This window comes from Sylvia atricapilla, chromosome 4, assembly GCF_009819655.1.
Source record: "Sylvia atricapilla isolate bSylAtr1 chromosome 4, bSylAtr1.pri, whole genome shotgun sequence".
NCBI classification, from domain to species: Eukaryota; Metazoa; Chordata; class Aves; order Passeriformes; family Sylviidae; genus Sylvia; species Sylvia atricapilla.
In genome coordinates, this window is record NC_089143.1 from 71737199 (window position 1) to 71760063 (window position 22865).

General features: G+C 38.8%; 1 long non-coding RNA gene across 1 annotated transcript; it reads right to left on the minus strand.

The window, feature by feature from the left end:
* Positions 1 to 1057: 1057 nt before the first annotated feature.
* On the minus strand, positions 1058 to 3346 carry LOC136359988 (uncharacterized). Its single transcript, XR_010743399.1, has 3 exons — positions 3194 to 3346; positions 2280 to 2321; positions 1058 to 1341 (listed from the first exon to the last, which is right to left on the minus strand). It is a non-coding gene; the product is annotated as an uncharacterized lncRNA (long non-coding RNA).
* Positions 3347 to 22865: the final 19519 nt, after the last annotated feature.

Below are 22865 nucleotides of genomic sequence, written 5' to 3' on the forward strand. Positions count from 1 at the left end.
TTTGTAAATGATTGCTGGGGATGGCAAGTGTCATCCAGAGCAGAGAGGTTATGATGTTGGAAGCATGAAAAGCTAGGATGGCTAACCTGTGTCTGAGATGCTGGTGGGAAACTCATGTTCCATAAATTCTGGTTCTGTCACTGTGAACCCCATCTTCTCCACACACTGGTCTAGCTCTATTTTCCTTTGTCTCCCAAAAAGAGCTATTTCTTGGCTTTGTAAGAAAAATACCTTTCAAGAGCTGACGTTCAGAGCAGCCCATGCTGTGTTGTGCAAACACTTTTCCACAGCAATTTTAAAATACACATCACACATACAGAGTTTTAAAGAGTGGTCCTCTGACATAAACCTCAAGAGAGCAGATCTCTAAGCAATAGGATGAGATGTTTGTGTTCTTTCAAATCTGAGGGATCTTATTCCTTACTCTCAAATATTTGTACTGTCGTGTCATTTTGAGCTGCAAGCTAAATATAGCTGCCTGGCAATCAGATGGGGTCACACTGCAGAGATGACAAGAGACTTACCATGACCAAGAAGTAATGATTCTGTTAGAAGAAGCCGTGTTTTACACAACTGGTTTACACAATTAACTGAGGGGGAATTGCTCCCACAAGAAGTCTATCATTCATCAGGAATTTTAACTCCCCAATTCCAGCTTCAGTTTCTTTAGCTTATTTTTCCTTGTATTTTCTAGGAAGATGCATGCTTGTGGTTGTTTCAAGGGAACTTGAACAACATAATCTTTATGTGATCTAGTGGTATCTAAAGTTCATTCCTTGCTGTTTGCACAGGTCAGAACAGCTCTTGTGTGGTCTTTATCTCCTTTATGTGAGAAATTTGCACAGAGGCAAGCACCTTTCTCCAACCCTAGAAGTCATCTGTTACTATAACCTCGAGTGTTCATCACCAGATGCAGAACTAGACCAGTGGCAATGCTATCCTCTCTAACACAGATCCAGTTGTCCTTATGTGAGTTACCTTTACACACTCCAACTCCAACACCAGCAATTTCCAGGGAAGGTGAAAATGCTGCAGAGTAGTTAATGTTGACAGTAGTTGCTAAAAGGTCATTTGGAGACATTCATTAGTTGTTTGCTGTAGCAGACAGTCATTATTATTGGCAGCAGGAATTGGCAGAAAGCACTGTTATTGTCAGAAAGCATTAAAAGAGTGTCATTTGTCAATATGTGCTCTTCTGCAGAGGGCAGGCTAAGAGAACTCCATCTTTCAATTTAAATGGGAAAAAACCCCAGCATATATACCCTGACATGCTTTTATCTGCATCTTCTGATACCAGCATTGAAGATTCTTTCAGAACTTGGTATCAGCCCACCATCCTATCTAGGAGCAGAAAAGAAGAAAACATACAGAAGGATTTTATCCTAAATTTCAGTTTCTAGGATTCTGCTATGAATTTTTCCAGAAGAAAGAATCTCTGTGACTATCCACCTGTCAGTCAGGCACATTTAGCACTAGCTCTATTTCTAAGCACAGATACTTAGAAATTACTTACTTTACTTGCTATTCAAATGAACCCAGATCTGTTTGCCGTTTATGGGTAAGGGGAAAAAATATATTAAGATTCAAGATCCATCTCTTTTTTACTCCATATATTTGAGCAAATGCAACCATCATACTTTAAAGACCTGGAAGGTGGAAGTAAAATATAAATCCAAATTGCATCTCTTTATAATTTTCAATTACAGCAGTCCAATAATAGAATTAATGAAACTTTCATTTTAATGCTGTCAAGTTCCATTAAAAAGCATTATTTAGCCCTCTCCAAGCCTACACTCTAATAAATGTCAAGTTTCCAATTATTAGGTATTTAAATATTTGTACAAAGAGCCTTTAATAATGAGAATGCACACTGCAGATATGTGTGCTGTTGTACTATTAAACGGAGATAAATAACCTGGGACAATTATTCCCAGTCTTAATAAAGCTGATTTCCTAATCAAATGTCAATAAAATGACTTGTTTTAATATGGACACAATTGCACTAATAACTTAGAGTTATTAAATAATAACTTTCAGAATGAACACAGAAGCACTTAAAATTTTTATGACACCCTTCATTCTCCTACTGGCTCCTTTGACCTCAAGCACTCAGAATCCTTTCATTCAGTAAAGCAGTCAGAGGCTGGCACTTCACTTTCATTTCCATCTTTGTCCCTGTCAGAGGAGAAGTGACAAGCAAGAAGATGAGAGAGATAACAGAAGAAAGGGATTAGTTTACAGGACAGCACCTTTGGTTTGCAGTGCATTTCATTGCTTACCAGCCAGGTCTCCGTTTTCAACTAGATTGTCTCAACATTTTTCTGTGAGAAAGAAGATGAGCAAATTCCTGTAGTACACTTTCACTGGCTCAGTCCTTCATTTGATTGTCTGCTGGATGTATTCAGTTTTCTAGGAGAAGTGCAAAAACTGAAAGCCAATGTAATAGCATGGGACAGGAATTACAAAGCAACTAAATGGAAACTGGCAATAGCAAAAATGTCAATGCAAATCTTACGTCTTCATGGCTGCTGACAGTTTTGAGTACTAATTTTGACCTTGGCCATAATTCTTCTCTTAATTCAAGAGCTTTCCTTTTTATTTTATTCATTAACAATGAAATTGAATTTTTAAATGAATTTACGTAGTGAAAGAGGGCAACATGTTTTCACTTCAAAGATTTACATATATTTAAGGGACTTGTTCATGTACCCTGTCGGTGAATAATCAAGGAAAAGATGGTTACTGTGTTACAAAAGCAATAAAACATGCAATTTACTAAAACACTATCTGAAAATATTATCCATGGAAGAATGAGTCTGATTAGCTAACAACAACAGATAGGTTTATGATTGCAAGTTTTATGACTATTTGATAACATAAAGCACTCTTTTTTTCTCAAAAGGAAGTTGCAGCACTTAATCATTTGCTGAGCTTAGTGTTGTCAGCACTATAAATCACTCAACAAGTTGCACTTCTCAGAACTGAAGTCTGCACTGTATGGTTAGAAATTTACAGTGTGCTAATAAATTACTTGAGAGATAACTTCTGATTTTCAATATCTAGTCCGAAGTAACTTATTAAAAGTAACTTTATTACTTAAAGTAACTTATTCCTACAGTCAAAGGCATTTATTGCTTATAAAAATATAAATAATAACACCAGTTACTTATATTTAATAATGACCATAACTGACCTGGAGCAAGTTGTTCCTTAGATTTAAAATCAGCAAAAGATGATAACCTCTGATGATGGGTTTCAATTACACTTGCAAGATGCAGTAAGACAATATAACTAGACAATACACTTGGCTGACAGTGTTTTGCAACATTTCCCGGGTTGGAAATAATAAAAAAGTAAAAAGTAATGTTTTCTAGTCTTTTCTCAGCTCTGGGGCAGACCAAATTAGTCAGTTGCTTCAATGTATCCACAAATCACATTTTCTCAGTGTTTGGTTCAAGCTCTGTTGTGTTGATTCTATCACAAATATTAATGGAGTGCCACAATCCCACTTGCACAGAAAGGAAGCCTTGAGGCACTACATCCTGGCACTGTCATTACAGTTCCCAAGGGCAAGTGAGTCCTTGATTTCAGGAATAATATTTGTTATTACTCTATTATTGTATTTAAAAGACTGATTTTTTTAAGGACCAATAATTATTATTTTAGTGCGACGTCAAAGAACTTACTGACAAGAGAGTGTTTGACACTAGAATGAACTTAAAAGAAATTAAAATTAGTGCAGCATCATCTCTAAAAGTACCTGTTCAACTTGATCTTGTATGAAGGAAAAATTAGGCAGAACACAGCTGAATAGGTGCTGGCGGACTAGAATTACCCAAGCACTAAAGAAAAGCAATGAAGAAAAAAAAAAAAAAAACCAACCCAGCAGCCAATTTAGTAGAAATGACAGGATAACCTTTTCTAAGTGTGTGGTCTGAAGTTTCATTAAGGCAGAAGCTCCCAGACTATTTTCAGTGGAGATGCAGGTATTGAGACTGCAGATGTTCCACAGACAGCTCATTAGTCACACAGTGATTCCATTCACCAGGCTTCTTCCAGCTGAGAAACTCAAAAGACATACAGAAAAAAAAAAAAATTAAAGTGTGTTAATGATGTCAGATTTGTCTATGAGCAATCTTCATTATTACAGAGAGGCCTCTATGTCAAAGGATGTCCTCAGAGAGACAATAAGTCTTCCCAAACAATCTCTATTAAGAATAGGGCTCATCCTGCAGAAATCTTCAGCATCCTCACCTCCAGCTGCTCCATTTGCCTCACAGAAAGCTCTCACTTCAGCCATATGGAAACATCCGTTCACTCAATCTGCTTCCCTCCCATCTCGCCTGCATTAACATTAACTGCTCATCTCCTAACTCAGAGATCAGCCCTCTCCCGTTCACTTAGCACCAGCCTAACAAATGCAAACAACAGCAGCAACCTCACTCTTGAAACTCTGACACTCCAAGGCTCATGCAGTGCACTATGAATGACTTTTTAATGTTTTAAAATCTTGAAGAAGCACAGTAAGATATGCCAATGAAGACTGTAGAACTTCAGAGTGCCTGATGTTGGAATGATGAGCAACAAACATCTGAAGGAGTTTAACAAGATTCTTTTTTTAGTTTGCATCATGTTTGGTAAAGTATTAAAAAAAAATAAACAGATTCTTTTCAATTTCATCACAGTTTGACCTTACAACGCTCTGGTCTGTCTGACACACAGATCTGTATATTAATTAGTCCTCTGAAAGAGCTACATGGACATATGATTTATGTCTAAATAAAGATCCCTTCCAAGCCGTTTTTGCTGCTTCTGTGGCCCAAGAAAGCACCCGTTAAACTCGAAACAACAGATAATTAGTCCATAACTGCAGCTGCTTGCACGTTGTCTGGTCTATTTACAGATCCTTGAAACTATTATGCCTAATTAGTAGTTTGGATAATTTCTTCTTTCTAACAGTGAGGAGGGAATAATCTCTTCAAAAATGTCATCTCTCTTCGGCTTTTCACTGAGTATGCCACCCAGCCACCCTTGGGCCACTGCTATAAGGTAAAAAGCTGTCCCTTAATAAACCAGTTGCTGTTTTTTCCTGTACCTAGTACTCTGTACTGGGTGCATGTATTCCACTGTACAGATACTGCCAGTTGAGTACACTCCATAGTTAACAACCTGAAAGCAACTCTGATTTAAATGACTCAAATATTATATGCATGTTCTCCCTGAAGAAATGTAGAATACTTGTGAAATACTGCTTTTAAGAATCTTGGTTTAGCCACTGAAAAACCTATACATCTAAAAGAAAAAAAAATCTATTACAGCTTGTACAATTTTATGTTTTACTATGCGGCTACAGTAAAACAAAATTAATTACCTTGGTGTCAGATTGAATATTTTAACAGGAACATTTGAAGTAAGTATTATCTTGAATAGTACTATTACATCAAAATACTTGGTGCCATGGAGGAGTTGCCTTTTCCTCATAGCATACAGACAAAGACTACAGATACTACATTAATACTGAGATGTATGTCCTCCTCCGGCCAGTTTTATTTATCAGCTATACATAATTCCAATGTTTTAATTCCTCCTGGAATCATGACTGCCTACAGTTCTCTCCCAAGCAACGAAGACATATACTAAACACAGAACCCAGAGAGTGCTGCCATCCAGGATTGCCAGTGCAACCCTCAGAGAGACAGCTGGCCAAGGAGCTGTTCCTCCCAAAGTGCTGGAGGGAAGTCTGGAGCTGGCAGAGGCCAAGATATCTTACAGCCTATCTTGTGGGGCAGTTCTTCAACAGGAATTAAGAAATGTATCCGTAGTAGACTCTTCTGTGTATCTGGGAAGGAGTTTAGCATCCTTCTTCACAGAATCACAGAATCACAGAATGTGTAGGTGGAGAGAGACCTTCAAGACCATCAAGTCCAACCCAGCCCTAACACCTCAACTAGATCATGGCACCAGTGCCACATCTAGTCTCTTTTTAAAGGCATCCAGGGATGGTGACTCCACCACCTCCCTGGGCAGGCTATTCCAGTATTTAATCACGCTTTCCATGAAAAGCTTCTTCCTAATATCCAACCTGTGTTTCCCTTGATGCAGCTTAAGACTGTGTCCTCTCGTTCTGTCAGTTGCTGCCTGGAGAAAGAGACCAACCCCCAGCTGTCTACAGCCACCCTTCAGGAAGTTATAGAGAGTGATAAGGTCACCTCTGAGTCTCGTTTTCTCCAGGCTGAACAACCCCATCTCCCTCAGTCATTCCTCATGTGGCTTGTTTTCCAAGCCCTTCACCAGCTTTGTTGCCTCCTCTGGACAATGTTCAAACATCTCAATGTCCTCTCTAAACTGAGGGGCCAGAACTGGACACAGCACTCGAGGTGTGGCCTGACCAGTGCTGAATCCAGGGGCAGAATGGCCTCCCTGCTCCTGCTGGCCACACCATTCCTGATCCAGGCCAGGTGCCATTGGCCCTCTTGGCCACCTGGGCACACTGCTGGCTCATGTCCAGCCGGCTGCTGACCAGAACCCCCAGGTCCCTTTCCTCCTGGGCACTGTCCCCAGCCTAGAGCCCTGCAGGGGGTTATTGTAGCCAAAATGCAGGATTTGGAACTTGGACTTATTAAACTTCATCTTGTTAGACTCTGACCATCCATCCAACGGTTCCAGATCTCTCTGCAGAGCCATCCTACCTTCCAACAGGTCAACACACACTCCCAGCTTAGTGTCATCCACAAATTTACTAATGAAAGACTCCATATGCATGTCATCAGTGAAAATATTGAACAGAGCTGGCCCCAGCACAGACCCCTGAGGTGTACAGACCACTGGTGACTGTCCCCAGCTGGATGCAGCACTGTTCCCCACCACTCCCTGGGCCCAGCCGTGCAGCCAGTTCTGAACTCAGCCAAGAGTGCTCCTGTCCAGACCGTGGGCTGCCAGCTTCTCCAGGAGTGTGCTGTGGGAGACAGTGTCCAAAGCCTTGCTGAAGTTCAAACAGACAACATCCACAGCCCTTCCTGCACCCACCATGCAGGTCACCTGGTCATAAAAGGAGATCTCAGGTTGGTCAAACACGACCTACCTCTCCTAAACCCGTGCTGGCTGGGCCTGAGACCCTGGCCCTCCTGTAGGTGCTGTGTGATGACACTCAGTATAAACTGTTCCATTATCTTGCCAGGTACTGAGGTCAGACTGACTGGTCTGTAGTTACTGGGATCCTCCTTCCCACCCTTTTTGTGAATGGCTGTCACACTGGCCAGTTTCCAATCATCTGGAACCTCACCAGTGAGCCATGATAGATTGTAAATGATGGAGAATGGCTTTGAAAGCTCATCTGCCAGCTCCCTCATCACCCTGGGATGGATCCCATTGGGGCCCAGAGATTTATGAGTATCCAAGACTCTCAGTAGTTCTCTGACTGCCTCTTCTTGGATAATGGGGGGACCATTCTGTTCCCTGACACCATCAATGAAGCCAGGAGGATAGCTGTCCTGAAGGCAAGTTGTCTTCCCACTGAAAACTGAGGCAAAGAAGGCATTAAGCACTTCTGCCTTCTCCTCATTTGCAGTTACTAAGTTCCCTCCCATATCCAATAGAGAGAAAAGGTTGGCCTTACCTTTCCTTTTACCATTAATATATTTGTAGAAACATTTTTATTATCCTTTACAGAAGTTGCCATTTTAAGTTCAAACTGAGTTTGGCCTCTCTAATTTTTTTCCTACATGCTCTAGCAGCCCCCTTAAACACTTCCTGAGGGACCTGACCCTCCTTCCACAAATCCTCTTTTTATTCCTGAGTTCCTCCTTGCCTATCTAGGCTGAGTGTTTGCCTCATTGACTCCTCTTTCGGCACACAGGGACAGTCTGTTCCTGTGCCCTCTAAATCTCTGTTTTGAAGAACATCCAGCTTTCCTGAATTCCTTTGTTTTTAAGGGCTGCTTCCCAAGGAACTCTCTGAATAAGTCCCCTAAATAGGCCAAAGTCTGCCTTCTGGAAGTTCAGTGTAAGGATCTTATTGATGTTCTTCCTGATTTCGCCAATTATCGAGAACTCTATAATTTCATGATCACTCTGCCCCAGTCATCCTCCAACCACCACATCTCCCACCAGCCCATCTCTATTTGCAAACAACAGATCTAACATAGTCCCTCCCCTGGTGGGCTCACTTACCAGCTGCGACAAAAAGTTGTCCTCTGTGCACTCTAGAAATTTCCTGGACTGCCTCTTTTCTGCTGTATTAAGTTCCCAACAGATGTCTGGCAGGTTGAAGTCACCAACAAGAACAAGGGCTGATGATCCTGAAACATTCTCCAGCTGCTTATAAAATAAGTTGTCCACTTCTTCCTCCTGGTTGGGTGGATGATAACAGACTCCCAGTGGGATGTCAGCCTTGTTGGCTTTCCCCTTAATCCTTACCCACAGGCCTTCAACTCCATTTTCATTAGTTTCAATACCTATGGCATCAAAAGCCTTCTTAATATAAAGGGCCATCCTTCCACCTCTTCTCCCTTTCCTGGCATTTCTTACCTGTGCTTACCAGACTGCTCCAGAAGTGTATTCTCCCCATCTGTTCTCCTCCTTCAGGTGATGTTACTGCTCATCTCTGAATCTAAATTCCCATTGCTAGGGCAATGTCACGTTAGTTGCCTAGTAGCAGGTCTTTGGGATCCTCTGTTGTGTGACTTCTTTACAAAAGAAGGTGTAAAGTCACCACTTGAATCCCCTGCCAAAATCACCTCTGGAATGACCAGCAGCTTTAGAAGCGGAGATTCTTCACTCTTCAGAAACCAGGATCTGCCTTGCATTGAGGACACGTTATCATGCTGCTGTCAGCCCAGCAGCTTAAGGAAAACATTATGACTGGAGTCTCACATTGCTTGCTCCCCTTCGGCCTCGATATTCAGGCTGACTGGTTGCCACTTGTGCTGCTACTTCGACTGGCCTCAGGTTACTCAGGTCTTGGCAGTGAATCTACCTGCAACATTCCTGAAAAAAATCAGCATCCCCAAAACACTTTAACAGCTCTAGAGGAAGGCTCTATTAAAGTAAAAAATGTCTTTTGAGAACAGAGAAACATTGGTGGATTTGTCAATGACTACAACTGTGATAGACTGAATTTGCATTTATAATTTTATCCTGTCTTACTTGTATTTTACCTTTTTCAGAGGAATGCGGTTTTCTCAAATACCTACCGTTAATGCAGCATACAAACTTGGCTGCCATTACCTGTACCAAAGACCACTTTGTTAATCTCCAGCCCAGCATTTGTGAACAAAATTCACTTAGAGAACTTTTGCTTACATTGGGATGTTCATCAATTTGTGTCATCTTCTAATGCCCTGTTTTAAAAGTGAATTCGTTTATTGTACATTTTTGAAAAAGCTCCTGCTGCACGAGAATCACCAAAATTTTACACAAGGTCAAAATCAATATAAATCTTGGTCGTCTATAAATAAGATGGAATGACAGATCATTTGCTCTCTGGCATTTCTGCCTGAAAAGCAGCTCAGGAAACACAGGTAATTACACCGGGGAAGAAAAGGAATCCGCCCATTGTTACAAGTACCAAAAGAGCAGAAGGGCAAACCAGGTCAGTGTTGACATTATGTAACATCCTCAAACAATGGTAACAGTGTGCTGTCTACCTTAAAAACAGGACCCTTACAAAAAGGGTTATGTACCACTCCTGCAGCTTAAAACTTTTGGTTTAGGAAATTCTAGTCTAAATTCCAACTAAAGAGCCTATTTTTGGTACTGGCTGCACCACATCTCCATGCCTCATTTAAACAATTATGCCATTAAGTGTTTGGATTAGGCACTTTTGTAGTGCATCTGCACAATCAAATACCAGTGGCTTTATGGTGGGAAACCTCTTGCTACAGTGAATGCAGCAGCCCATCTCATTGACATGCAAGCCAGCCATGCTCTTACTCCCTGCATCACGCATAAAAAGAAAAACTATTTTAATACAACCCCAAATGCACATGACAGCACAAATAAAGTGCTTTCAGCTTTACAGTATCCATTACAATTAATTATCCAAAAGTCCTTGGCATAAACTGTGGAAAGCCCTTTCTTTTCTGAATAGATGGACTCCATCAAAATTCTACAGGCACCTGAACTGACTGCAAATGAACACAAAACTCACTGGCATTTTGTTAAAAACAGAGGCCTTTTCTCTATGAAATGCTCTGACACAGGATTTTACTGCCCTGGATTTCTAGTATAACAGAGAGCCTAACACTGCTGCTAGCAGAGAAAGCTGAGAATGTGTGGTTTATGATATTTCAAGAGATAAGGCCAATAACAGGAGAAAATGTTAATGTTTTATGTAAATTTTTTGCCTTCACAAATTGAGTAGAGCTATTTTACCACTACTCAGTTTATCCAGTGTCACTTAGACTGCTTATTATACTATCATAAATCAAGTAACAAATCAAAACCTCTGATAATATACAATTAGAACATCCAAGTAACTACAGGTTAGACATTTGTAAGTGGAAAGGACAAACTAAATTAGTGAGTAAAACTTACCTAAGCACTAAAGTTCTGTTTAGTTAGAAGGCTACTGAGTTGACAAAAGCTCAGAACTTAGTAATGAATTCCTTCTCTCTTCAGGACTGGAATAGCAGAAAAGAAAATCAGCATTTTACCATTTCAATTCTGTGTTAAATCCTGTCTTTCTGACACCCCATTTGTCAAGGCTAATATTTGCCTTTCATTGTCCCTAAATACATTCTGCTTATTATAGTTCCTAAAGTTACCTGGCATTTTATAGTAGAGTCAGCATTTGCTCTGTTATGAACTCTGCATTGGAGGTATTTTAAACTCTCTCTTTCCTCTGGGTGAAATTATTTCTGTAACAATGGCTATCCTAGGTGTCTATTTTGGGATGGACCTATATTAAAGCTACTGAAAAGAGGTTGTCATTAAAATACAAATGCAGAAGAACTATGCTCCTCAGATTGCTTCATCCTTGTTCCACAGCACTTACATTTGTATTGATTTTATAATGAATGCACATGAGATGGGGGAAGTGCTGACTTTTTCTTGCTCTGCCATGTCCATTGCTGCTTTTCTTGTCTACGTGGGGTGCAGTATCCCACTGAACTATTAAAAAACAAAGACTAACAATAGGGGAATGGGTTTCTCTTACAGCATAACCATTATAGAGCTTCTCTCCTAAGGCATTAGGTGTAACTAGCTCAGTGCATTAAAAAAAAAGTGACAGCTGTGATTTAGTGTTTTCTAGAATACGCAGCTTGAAAGAAATGGCAGTTTGGAACACCAGTAAAACATTGACTAAAGCACCACTAGTAACATGCTCCTACCCCTTCACCCTCAGCATACAGACACTCCATGAGTTGTCTAAGATACTCCAAGTGATGATAGTAATGGGTTAGGCTGAAATTAGGTACTAAAACACTGCCAGTCAGGTTTGAGAAGTTTTCCTAGGACATAAGTCCCATTTTCTTACCTGTGAAACCTCTTGAAGATGTCGTTTAGAGATAATATCTAAACCACTAGCTGGCACAAGGAAGATAGAGATGGTAATTCAGTGCCAGGGTAAGTACAGCTTAGAATGGCAAATGAGAGCAATGCTGAATTCACACTTCGACATTGACCTTAAATAGATAAATCCTGTCAATAAAATACTTTCCCAAAGGCAATGCACAAGGCAAATGATCATAATTGTCTTGTTTCTCGACAATTAGTTCACCTAATGTGTTCAATATTACTAGAAATACCATTTGCCACAAGACAATTAATACCAAGTGACAGACAGAATGTCAAAGCTTATTCCCAGGTACTCTGCTTCAGAGACAGTTTCCTATTTGCTTAGCAGGCCATTTCAGAGCACATTACAGGCTGACAAGGGACAATACGTTCACACTGAAATGTGTGAAATATGCAGGTAAAAAACCCTGAAATATTAAACTTCAGCTCTTGAAATGTTTATCTGTACAGTACATCAAATGAGAAGAAAGTTTGGCAAATGTGCACTCTATGCAAAAGAAAAAAATTCGTATTACCTGAAAATGTGTTGTTATGCTAGAAGGATTTACAAGTAAAACAAAAAACCTCCCACCTTTTGTGCTTGACATACTTGACACATGAACAGTTATGAATTTTCCATGAGGAGTAGGTCTGTTCTGAGAGACTGCAGAGGTGAAAGAATTAATGAGTTAACAATATTTACTTACTTAATCCAGGCCCCAAAACTGTTTAGAGACGCTGCTAAAGAAAATGATGACAAAGAAAGCCAGGCCACAACATCATGTATGCCAAGGGCATATGCCTAGGGCTTCTTATAATTAGAAGTCTGCTTAACATTAAACCAAGCAGGAAGTTTGAACCTATCCATGGATAGAGGGTTTTTTTTTGTAAGGATGCGACTGTAGCATTTTTTCTGCCACCAGTTCAGCAGTATTCTAAAACTTCGTGGGGAGGAAGAAGTAGTGTAGCTGCATGAAGTCTGCATTGACAAATGAAAAAGTTTCATGCTTCTGTTGCCCATTCAAGTACTTCACTGTTATCAGTTCCAGATGAAACTTCTTTAGGAATTACCTGTGGCTTAGTTTTGAATTATATACCTTGGGTATAGATAGCAGCAGAGTTGGGTCAAAATGTACTTGGTGCCCTATTATTTGATCTATCCCTCTACCTGGATTTTTAATACCTTCAGCACACTAGTTTAGATCACAAAGACAAGGCTAATTGGACTTCACAGAAGGCAGAGAAAAGTTTCTGAAAATAACTCTCAAAGGCTTTTAATTTCAAAGAGGCTTTCCTCCTTATCAAGAGAAGCAGTCTCCTGCCAGCTTTCTCCTAAGAACAGGCCTGTTTCAGTATGTCACAAAAGCAGTAACAAAGGCTGCTCCCTTACACCAGTGATCCCAGTGGTTACACACTTGGGGTTGGTTACTGGCCAGAGCCCCAAGCTGGGAAACAGGAAGCCTTATAGAGGGTGCTGAAATGCTGTGTAGTGACCTTGGAATAGATCCACAGCTGAGAGTGAGCTAGAACTACAAGACACGCTGAAAAGCCTAGAAAATCTATGGCAACAGTTGCTGCAGTGATTTTAAATTTGGTTAGGTGCCACCTCTCTGTTGTAAGCAGGGACAAGCAGGCCCAATGGCACATAATGCTGTGATTCCCTGCTCAAAAATTAATTGTTCTCTAGTAATCTTCCATGATTTTCTGGATAAATATGGTCCCTCAGCACTATTGTGACAAGAAAGAAGCTTACATCTAAACTTGTACTTTCAGTACAGCTTTAGACAAGTTCTCAGGAAGTCTTTTTTCAACTGCTGTTACACAGAGAAGGAAAGAGAACAGATCATTACAAGCTTCTGCAGGTTCCAGACTAAGGAGATTTCACAACTAAAATACTATTCAAGCAAATTATATCCTTCTTTCAGCTTACTTGAAAACAGCTTCCAAGATAGCCTATTTCATAGATAAAAATTGTTGCAGTAAAACTGATTAAAATGTATTACATTATTTATAGTTCAAAGTTATCTCTGCTTCAGGCAAGGTATTTATACCTTTCATCAGGATTAACTATTTTTACTAAGTATTTTTTAAATGTATGTCACTCAATTTTAATTCAATCCATTACACCTGTAAGTCTATTTTGGAGAGATTTCTGAGGATTTATTTCACAATAGATGAGCTTAATGTGTATTTCAGTGGGAGACAGGATGGGTGCTAGGAGAGATATGGAGAGATGATCCATGTATTAGTCTTCTAACAGAAGAATTTAGTATTAAATGGGAGAGACATGTACACACTGGCTGGTATTTAAAGCTTGTTTCAATCCATCTTCTCTTTCATACCTGAAAAATACGCTGAAGCCACTGATAACATTTCCTTTGGGAGCACATATTATTAGTGGCTATTAACACATAGCCTGGTGTGTTTGTCAACTGATAATTTCACAGTGGTGCAGTTACATCAAGAAGGCAATTTCTGTACTGGTTTCCTGAATTTGAACAAAAGGCTCCTATCTGTTGCACACAGACCATCAGACACTTCTCTATTTACTCTCTGTTAGCTGCCAAGGGGATCTCCTGTATCAAAACTAGAAGTCTTGAAGAACTTCAGGCAAATTCTAGGTTTTGATTACATATTGATAAAGCCTGTTACAGACATCCTCCATTTTTCAGGTCATTCCTAGAAAGTGTGAAATTCTGCTCTTATAACCAGTATATCATTCTTTTTCTTTTCCTCATATGTAAAAGGTACAGATGCATTACATTTCCCTGTGCTGCAACATCTGCATGTTGACTCCATTTGAAAATGTTTAGGTATTTGTTCAGCAACTTCCTACACACTGAAGGATTTTTTTTTTCCCCCAAAGCAAAATAAAGCCCCAAACTAATCTCTCCTTGGGCACAAATGGAAGTGTCTGATAGTAAAAAAATAGCCAGTCTAATACTTTTCAGTTGCATTTCTAAAAACGCCAACAGAAGAAATGTCTTTCACTCCAAGCCTTCTGAAGTAAATTGATTTGGTTTGGTAAGCAGTACCCAGCTGCCTCGGTGTCATCTGGAATAAGTAGATACATCCTTTGCTTTTTAAGATCCATGCTCACAAATTACTGTGCATCATACCTGCCTCAACATTTCCCTGAGCAGCTTAATGAGATCCTTGTTGACTTCAATCTTACTAGGTGTAAACCTGAAGCTGCTGTTGCAAGCTCCTGGCATTTGTTCAATGTTTACTTGGCACATTGTACACTTAATATTTCAGTTGAGAAATGACTGGCGCTGTGTTTTGCACAACATTCTCAGACAGCTTAAAAGGACAGTGGGGCTAAACACAGTCCTTATGCTTATTCTGTTGTTTTGGGGGAGACGTTTTCCACCTCCCTGCCATACATTTCTGCTTTATGCAGCAGCATTTGTTTACATTTGCAAGACACATCAAACACACTAAAAGCTCTTTGTCATATGTTATCAATGTTCCCCAGATCATGTCCTGCTTCCACACTGACAAGTTGGACAAAGAAATTCTTGTTGGAAAGCGAATTACCAAACTCACAAAACTTCAAATTCTTGCAGGTTGATTGTAGTCTGCTTTTCGCTTAAAGGACAACATGCACATAAAAAAAATGAAAACATATTTTTCTCTCAAGAAACAACTCAAGCTATTTAGCAAGTATTAAGCAAAAAACCAGAGTCTATTCATTATTTTTTAATCCTTCCACTCAGAAAACAATCCATAATGTCTTGCTTCATGGGTGAAGGGTTTAGATAAGATTCAAATACAGAGATGAGATTTAAGTAAAAAAAAAAAAAGACACTTATTGACAATGGAAAGCTAAAGAATACTACTTCTACCAAAAACACTGCTGTGAAAGACTTTTTTGGGGGGAATAAGAGCTACATTTGTGTCATTCTTTCAGGGACAGAATGACAGTCACTGACAGCAAATGCCATTGTGTTACTCATCCCATTATTCAGCTTTCAGACAGACTCACACACCAGATTCCCTGCACCATGTTACAGACTGTACCCCCCATGGGAGAGGTAACACATCCACCTCACTATGTAGAATGAAGTGATGAAGGTACCATGACCTATCATCAAAATTAAATTCCTGTTATTTTCTGGTAAGCTGATTGAATTTCACATAACGTGGATTTTTTTTTTTCAAGAATAATTACAGGTTCCTGTGAAAAGCTGTAACTTATCTCCAAAAGCCTGCTAGAAACTATTTAATTAGACACTGAATATTCCATCAAAATTCACTTAACAGGTGACACCAACTGCAATTTTTTTACTGCATATTTCTGATCCTTATCTTAATATCTTATCTATTTCCACTAAATTCTTTGGCAATAGAGTTACTTCTTGGTCTCTCTTAGTCTTTTGAAGTTGTGGGTATTACCTTTAGAACCATGATTTGCTTACAAATTTCAGGATAGAAAAAGCAAATGCAGCTGATTTTATATTGGTCTCAGCTTGATAAAGTACTTGCTAAAGTTTAACAGTGTTTCCTACAAGATTTTGGAGTTGTATATCCTTCCTTTCAAAATCACCTTCTCTAGTTCAAACATCGTACAAGGAACTTCTTGATGTCATTCCACAGATTCTTTTTTAATTGTTCTTACACAACAAGGAATTTTTTTTTAGTTTTAGTACTACAAAGCTATAGGTCTTTTTTTAAAAACGGTGTTAAATTCTCCAGTCTCAAACTTGAATTTCTTATTCCAATAAGAAAGTCATCTTTATCTCTAAGCAATGTTGTCAATGTATTCTCAAGGTTAAAAACTGAAAACAGTCACAAAATGAAAGCAGCAAGACCTGTACTTTGTCAATAACCTTTTCACTGATAGCAAAAATAAGAGAAGTGATACCATGGAAATTCTTGCATTAATAAGAATAGTAATAAAATACAGTTGGGATTAGCATTTGAGAAACTAAGGCTTGTGGACCAAAATGCCTGCTGAAAGTTATGCCTGACCAATTGCTTCTTCACAAAAATTTTTAAATAATGAGAACCGAATCTGACATTTAAAGAAAAGAACATTTGTCTACTTAATTATGTTAAGCTTGAAAGCATTTCAGTTCTCTGCTTTTCCTTTCATTATGGCATATAAGCAGCATTAGAACAAGAAAATACTATGTACTATACTATTATATGTAATTCTACTTCCTAAAAAAAACCCTTCACACTATGTTAGAGGCCAAACAAAGCATTTCCTTAATTTACAATTCCATTGCTTTGACTTACTGATGAATATATAGATGGAGGCTGTTTTCTTGGTTTTGTTTTTTTTTTTTTAATTTGTCCTTTGACTTTATGCCTCAGGATAATTACAGAGGGATAGTGCCTGTTGCTACTATAGATTTCATAACACTTCACTGGAACACCTCCTTAGGCCTGCCTCATTAATTACACCATTCATGCCAGAGAGAAACCACAGACATTGTCATCAGAAGGCTGAGACCTTAATTACTTTTTTTTCTTACCTTAGGAGAAAAATCCCAAGGCTGGAATGGTTTCTGCAATATTCCCTACTCTTTACAGTAATGGAACAATTTCACTCTGCAGATCTGACTTTTACACCAAAACCACTAATACCAAAAAGCTTAATGAAGCAAGAGACAGGTGTTCTTTTTTATAAACATTTTGGGAAGGAAGTCTTTTGTGAGAGATCCAGAACAGGAATAAGATGGTAATATCCATATATGCTGATATAGATATATAGATATATAGATATATGGGAGATGGTGGTAAACATCAAATGCAGGATTTTAATACAAAAATATTAACCCAGTCTTGGCTAAAATAGGAAAACTGGCATCACTTTTTCTCTTCACTTTGGTAATTGCTATTACAAATACTTTCACACTGGAAGTCAGAGTAGCAGAACCCAAGTTTAATTTATTTTTGTTTCCTATAAAAAATATATACCTTTCTGAAATAAGAAACATTTTCCAAATTAGAGTATTGTGAAGAAGAAACTGGAACAAAAACAGACTGTCATCCTACTTGGTAAGGTGGCACAAGGAGGGGGGGCGGCGGGGGGGGGGAACCCACAGTTTTGCAGGCATAAATATTTTTTCTCAAAGCAAAATCACCTAAATTTTACCAACAGAATGCTCCAAACAAATTTCTTGACTGAAATCACCATCTGGGTAGGCTGAAGTATAAAAACTCTCAAAGCAAGGATTTTGCAGAGTCATTTCCCTGCAGGAAAAACTGGCTGTTTTGATTCCACCATCTGGCTGAATCATATTCCACCTCGTGAAGTTGTTGCACAGCTAGTAAAATAGATGGTATAAATACTACAAAAGTAGTATTTTCTGTGCCATTATCATGATGATAGTTTCCTCAATGCTGTTTTCCAAAAAGCACATGGAATAACTCTGATGTTTAACAGCTTGTTGTTAGATAAAGCTGCACCCTGGTTTGGAATGTCTTGTCAACAGGGCAACAATTGCTCATGAATTACTGCACATAAAAACTGAAGGTTCTTTACCCTCACAGAACCCAACAAACCCAAATGAATATATTTTCAAAGGTTGCTGTATTTTGGGAAAGAAACACCAATATGACAGCAAGAAATTAAACTACCTATTGGTCAAAAAATGAGTAGCCCTCCAAAACTACACTTTCTCATTAAATAAATAAAAACCACAAGCCCCAGCCTTTCACTGTAAAACAACAGTGACATACATCCACTATTTTTTAGTAAGCAAAACCAGGTTGGCTACAAAAATAGACCTCCATGATTTAATGGAGAAGAAAACTTTTCTAAAGTAAGTAATTGCAAAATATCTGAGGAACTCAAGCTTATCTGTTAATTATTCATGTTTCTGTTTTCATTTCTAGCTACTTTGGAGCTGCTGATGCTGGCACTCTCTACTAGGTTTAAGCATCCTTTCAGCTCAACTCTGCCAAATTAAACTGTCACTTTCTATTAAAAAATCTATAGAGGGAGGTTTTTAATCTTCTGATTTATATTTTGTAATAGGAAGTCAAAGTTTAAATTAGGACAGTATCAGCTTATGAAATAAAGCCTAAGCAGAGCAGTGACAACCCCAGTGAAGAAAAACCTCCTGCTTACATTAAAGTGCACAGCAGAGCAGTTTTTCTTTCTATCTTTTGGAAGGTTTTATTTTACACGGCTCAAGTCAGTCTCACACTCTTATTTAAAATAGCAGTGCCCATGGATTCAGTCAGGACACACCTGAGAGGAGATGTCACTTGCCATCAAGTGTCTGAACTGTCCCTGGCTTTACTGACCTGCTACACCCCCACCCTCTCTACCTTTCAGGTGTATTAAGCAGGCATTGCACAACTCAGTTGAATTAACATTTCCTTATGTCAGCTGCTCCTCCTGAAATTTTCTTAAGGTGTTATGGGCTCCACAATTCACTGTGCTTAAAATTAAATCAAGACAACTTTAGTAGCTCAACAGCTCTATAAATATTATTATCTCCTTTTCTTTTTTTTTTTTTTTTCATTTTGCATAATTCTTAAAAACAGAGTGTAATTGTATAGTAATAGTCCTATTTATTTCCCTTCAATACTACCTCTTTTTCAGATCTGTTTCCTCCTAAGCATTTGCACTCCATCTTCTCCAATGGCATCACTCCTGTATCTTCCATCACTTCACAGCTGAAGAAAACTTAGTCACAAGATAAGGTTACAGACAGGGCGAAAGTGACCTCAATGTGGGAGAAAAAGAATTTATTAGGGTTACTATCACACAACTGCTCATAAAATGATTATTTACTGCAATTACTAGCACTCTCTCCAGCATGTCATGTCTCATGAACTTTGAGATCATTTTTAAAGAAGTTTAAATCGCCTACAAGCATAATTTTATTATGACATCTTTACCTTGTGACATGAAATTTTAGTCCCATTATCTTTTTTTTTTTTTTTTTCCTCAGGGATCTCTAGCTCACTCCTGCTATTAATAAACATTACCCTCTTTTCTGGCTCAGCATGTTCTTCTGTGCTGGATTTCACTGGAGCCAACAGCTGCAGCTGTGGCCCAGCCAGAACTGACACCTTCTTTGCCCAGACTGAGCAAGGGGAGACATCAGCGAGGAGAATACTGAAGCTGACCATAATACACTCAGCACCCAATGCTGCAAGGTCACGAGAAGAGAATTAAACATGGTACAAAGACCCATCTAGACAATGATTCCTTGAAAGGATTGTATTGCTAATCATATTCTATCAGAGTTTGAGAGACTGAATACTTGGATAAATTAGAGTTTAAAAGTTTAAATATTTTAACTTTTATATACTTGTCATAACATTCAAATTTAATTTGGGCTTTAGCAGCCAGGTTTCTGGATATCTATTTAGTAATAATATGTAGTAACATCTTTTCACATATATAGAATTTTTAAGATAAAGAGCCCAAGTCTCTTCTCTCCACCAGCCAGATCTTATGCACAGTGAGGAGATCTCAGAACATAATGATGTGATGTTGTGATGTTCACTTTCCCCTCTCCCACATCTAGGGTGTCCAAGAGCTCCTAGAGAAGGCAGTACCAACAGGCCCCTTCTGCTGAATAACAATGAAACTTTCCAAAGTGTATTACTGTACCCAAGCTGAAAACTCAAACGTCCCCTTTAAGTGACAAGGCAACCGCAGCATACTGCAACTGCTGCTTCCTGTACTTGGTTTATACTTACTGATCTGTTGTGCTGCCCCACAGCTGCTTTTGGTATCTATTCTTTGGACTAAAAGCCTCATACTCCAAAGTGGGACACTACTACCTTACTCAGAAGAAGTAACTTGCATTTCAAATCTCCATCACTCAGATTTCATGGGGATTTATCTCAAGATTCCATTGCAAGGTACAAATGCCACTTGCAGTACAAAATTCCATTCTATTGTTGTTACAGAGATAAACTACAGTGTGTGAAGTGTCCCTTGTTTCAAGCCCAGGACCTGCTGCTTCATATGAGGCCCTCCAGCTACCACACCACTGAGTTCATAATTTCTTCTACCCTTCTGCCCTCTTTGCCTTCCACCCAGTTCTTGCATTTCCTGACTGAAGAGATTGCCAAGCAGCTGTATGCTCACAGGGAGGCAATTCCACAGTTCTGATAGCCACAAGATCTTATACTTGCTTTTATCAATCTTTGGTGATCTTCTTCCCACCACATTAAAAATAGGAATAGCCTACTTTCAGGGATGACCACAGCTGCCAGTTAGTGGTTTAGAAAGCAGAAAAGTCCAGAACTGTCCATAAGGAGACAGGAGTGAAAAGCTGGTTCTCATCACCATTGCCACAAGCAGTGTATGACTCTTGCACCACAGATCCTCCTCTCCCCTGCCTACTTATGCCTCATCCACTTTGCTTACATGGAAATGTGAAATATCCAACCATGTAACAGAAATTAGACTGACAGAGAACATCAGAAATGAAACACTGTGATAACTGTTTCCCGCTATGTTTTCTGCATTGGAGCTGCACAAATGGGGCAGAAAGTCACCATATGAAAACTACACATTATTGACTTTAGTTACTCAACAATTAGAGGAAGGTTTTCCACACAAGGCTTGAAGAATGCCTTTCTCCTACACAGCCATTTTTCAAGGAGGAGGCAGTTTGAGATACAGCTTTTTACACAGCATGCTCCATTGGCTAAATTCAACAATTCTCTGCTCACATGTGAGCAAGTTAGATTTTAATCACCCCTTGCATTTTGTGTAAAGAGTCTATAAACTCAACAACATTCACTGAAACTGGAATTTTTTGAGAAAAAAAATCAGTACTGTAATTTAGACAACTCCTAAGCCTAAACTCCACCAAATAAATGTGATAGAATCTCTAATTGAATACACAAAAGCTGTAATTCCTTGAGAGGAATTATTTCCACTCAAGAAAACAGTTTAAATCATCCCATCCCTGCAAAGGAAAGTAAAGATTCGCTTCTGTGTAGACCAAAGCTTTCCTGAAAAAAGCATGGCCACTCCAGGCTAGAAATAAGTTTTGTAGTTGCCTTCCTGGTGCCCTCAGAAAAGTTACTCTGTCACTTCCATCTTCACTGGGAGCTAAGCATTCAGAGGGTCAGTACACACACTCTTTTTTTTAAAGGGGACAGTATATTTACATCAGTGATTTAATGTACAAACACTTAGAATGCAGAGGTTTCTTTAAGGTTGCTTCTTGATTGGAAAGCTGGAAACCAGAGGAGTACCTCTGGATTAGATATTCCTACCCTGATGCAGTTTGTCCTGATATTTGATTAATTGCCACCATGAAAATAATTTTCTTCACGCTCTGCTAACTATTCTAAAGGAGTCTTTGTCTGGTGATAACCTCAAATGCCAACTGCTGTGACAGACTCCTCTCCTTTGAATTGTTGGGACCTCTGATGAAGACATAGCACATTTATCTTTGCTGAAATCTAAGGTGATAGCCCCTGAAGCTCTCCAGCATGCTTCTGCCTCCATAAGGTACATGTGATATTCTATATTTTCTAGGAAAAGATACAATAAATGTCTTAATTTAATGATGAGACTGAAAAGTATAAACCCCATATTTTAAAAAGACAGGAAGACTAGGATCTACACATGTGATGATATACCTCAGGGTCTCTCTATATATATATATATCAAGTATATTAAGTTGCAGTTATTTACATACACCCTTTATTAAAGGCTTTTTACTCTATATTGGTCCACAAGGCACTGCTCAGTAACCTGTGCTTTTGTTCTGAGGATTACAAGGCTAAAAGTGAACTGCAGGGGAAAATGTGAGCTCCAGCAAACCTGTAGTTCTGCCACCTGTGTCTTTCTCATTCCAGATTTTAAAGAGTTAACAATGCCTTCTGTGAAAGCACAACAAAATTGCTCCCTGCTTCACTCACCAAGCAATTTCAATAAGTTACCTTCAATAAAGTAACAGAAATAGGAACTTTAAATATCATGGAAAAATCAACCATAATATCAAGTAGATTTAATCAGATGATGAAAAAGTTTTTCTAATTCAATATCTGCCTCATACACCTTCTCAAATTCACAGATTTAATACCTGTACCCTTTAAAGGAACTCTAGAAGGATTCTTCCATCTGGAAGAAGACTAGATAGTTTTAAATTTTTTGTCTTCGAATTATGTTACAACTCAGTGCAGATCCATATAAGTTTCCTGAAAAATCTTAAAGCCTTTTCTTGTTTGGCCACCACCTTGAAGCCTCTTGTAATCACTGTGATCAAATTCAGCAGCGTTAGCATTAAGTGAATCAGATCTTAAGCTTCTAGCTGTGAAAGATCTGCCTTACATTTCTCAATAGAGAAATCCATTAAATAAAAGCCATCTGCTTAGATTCTCATTGATTTATTATGGGATTGTTCAGGACATGTTATTTCTTTCCTTATC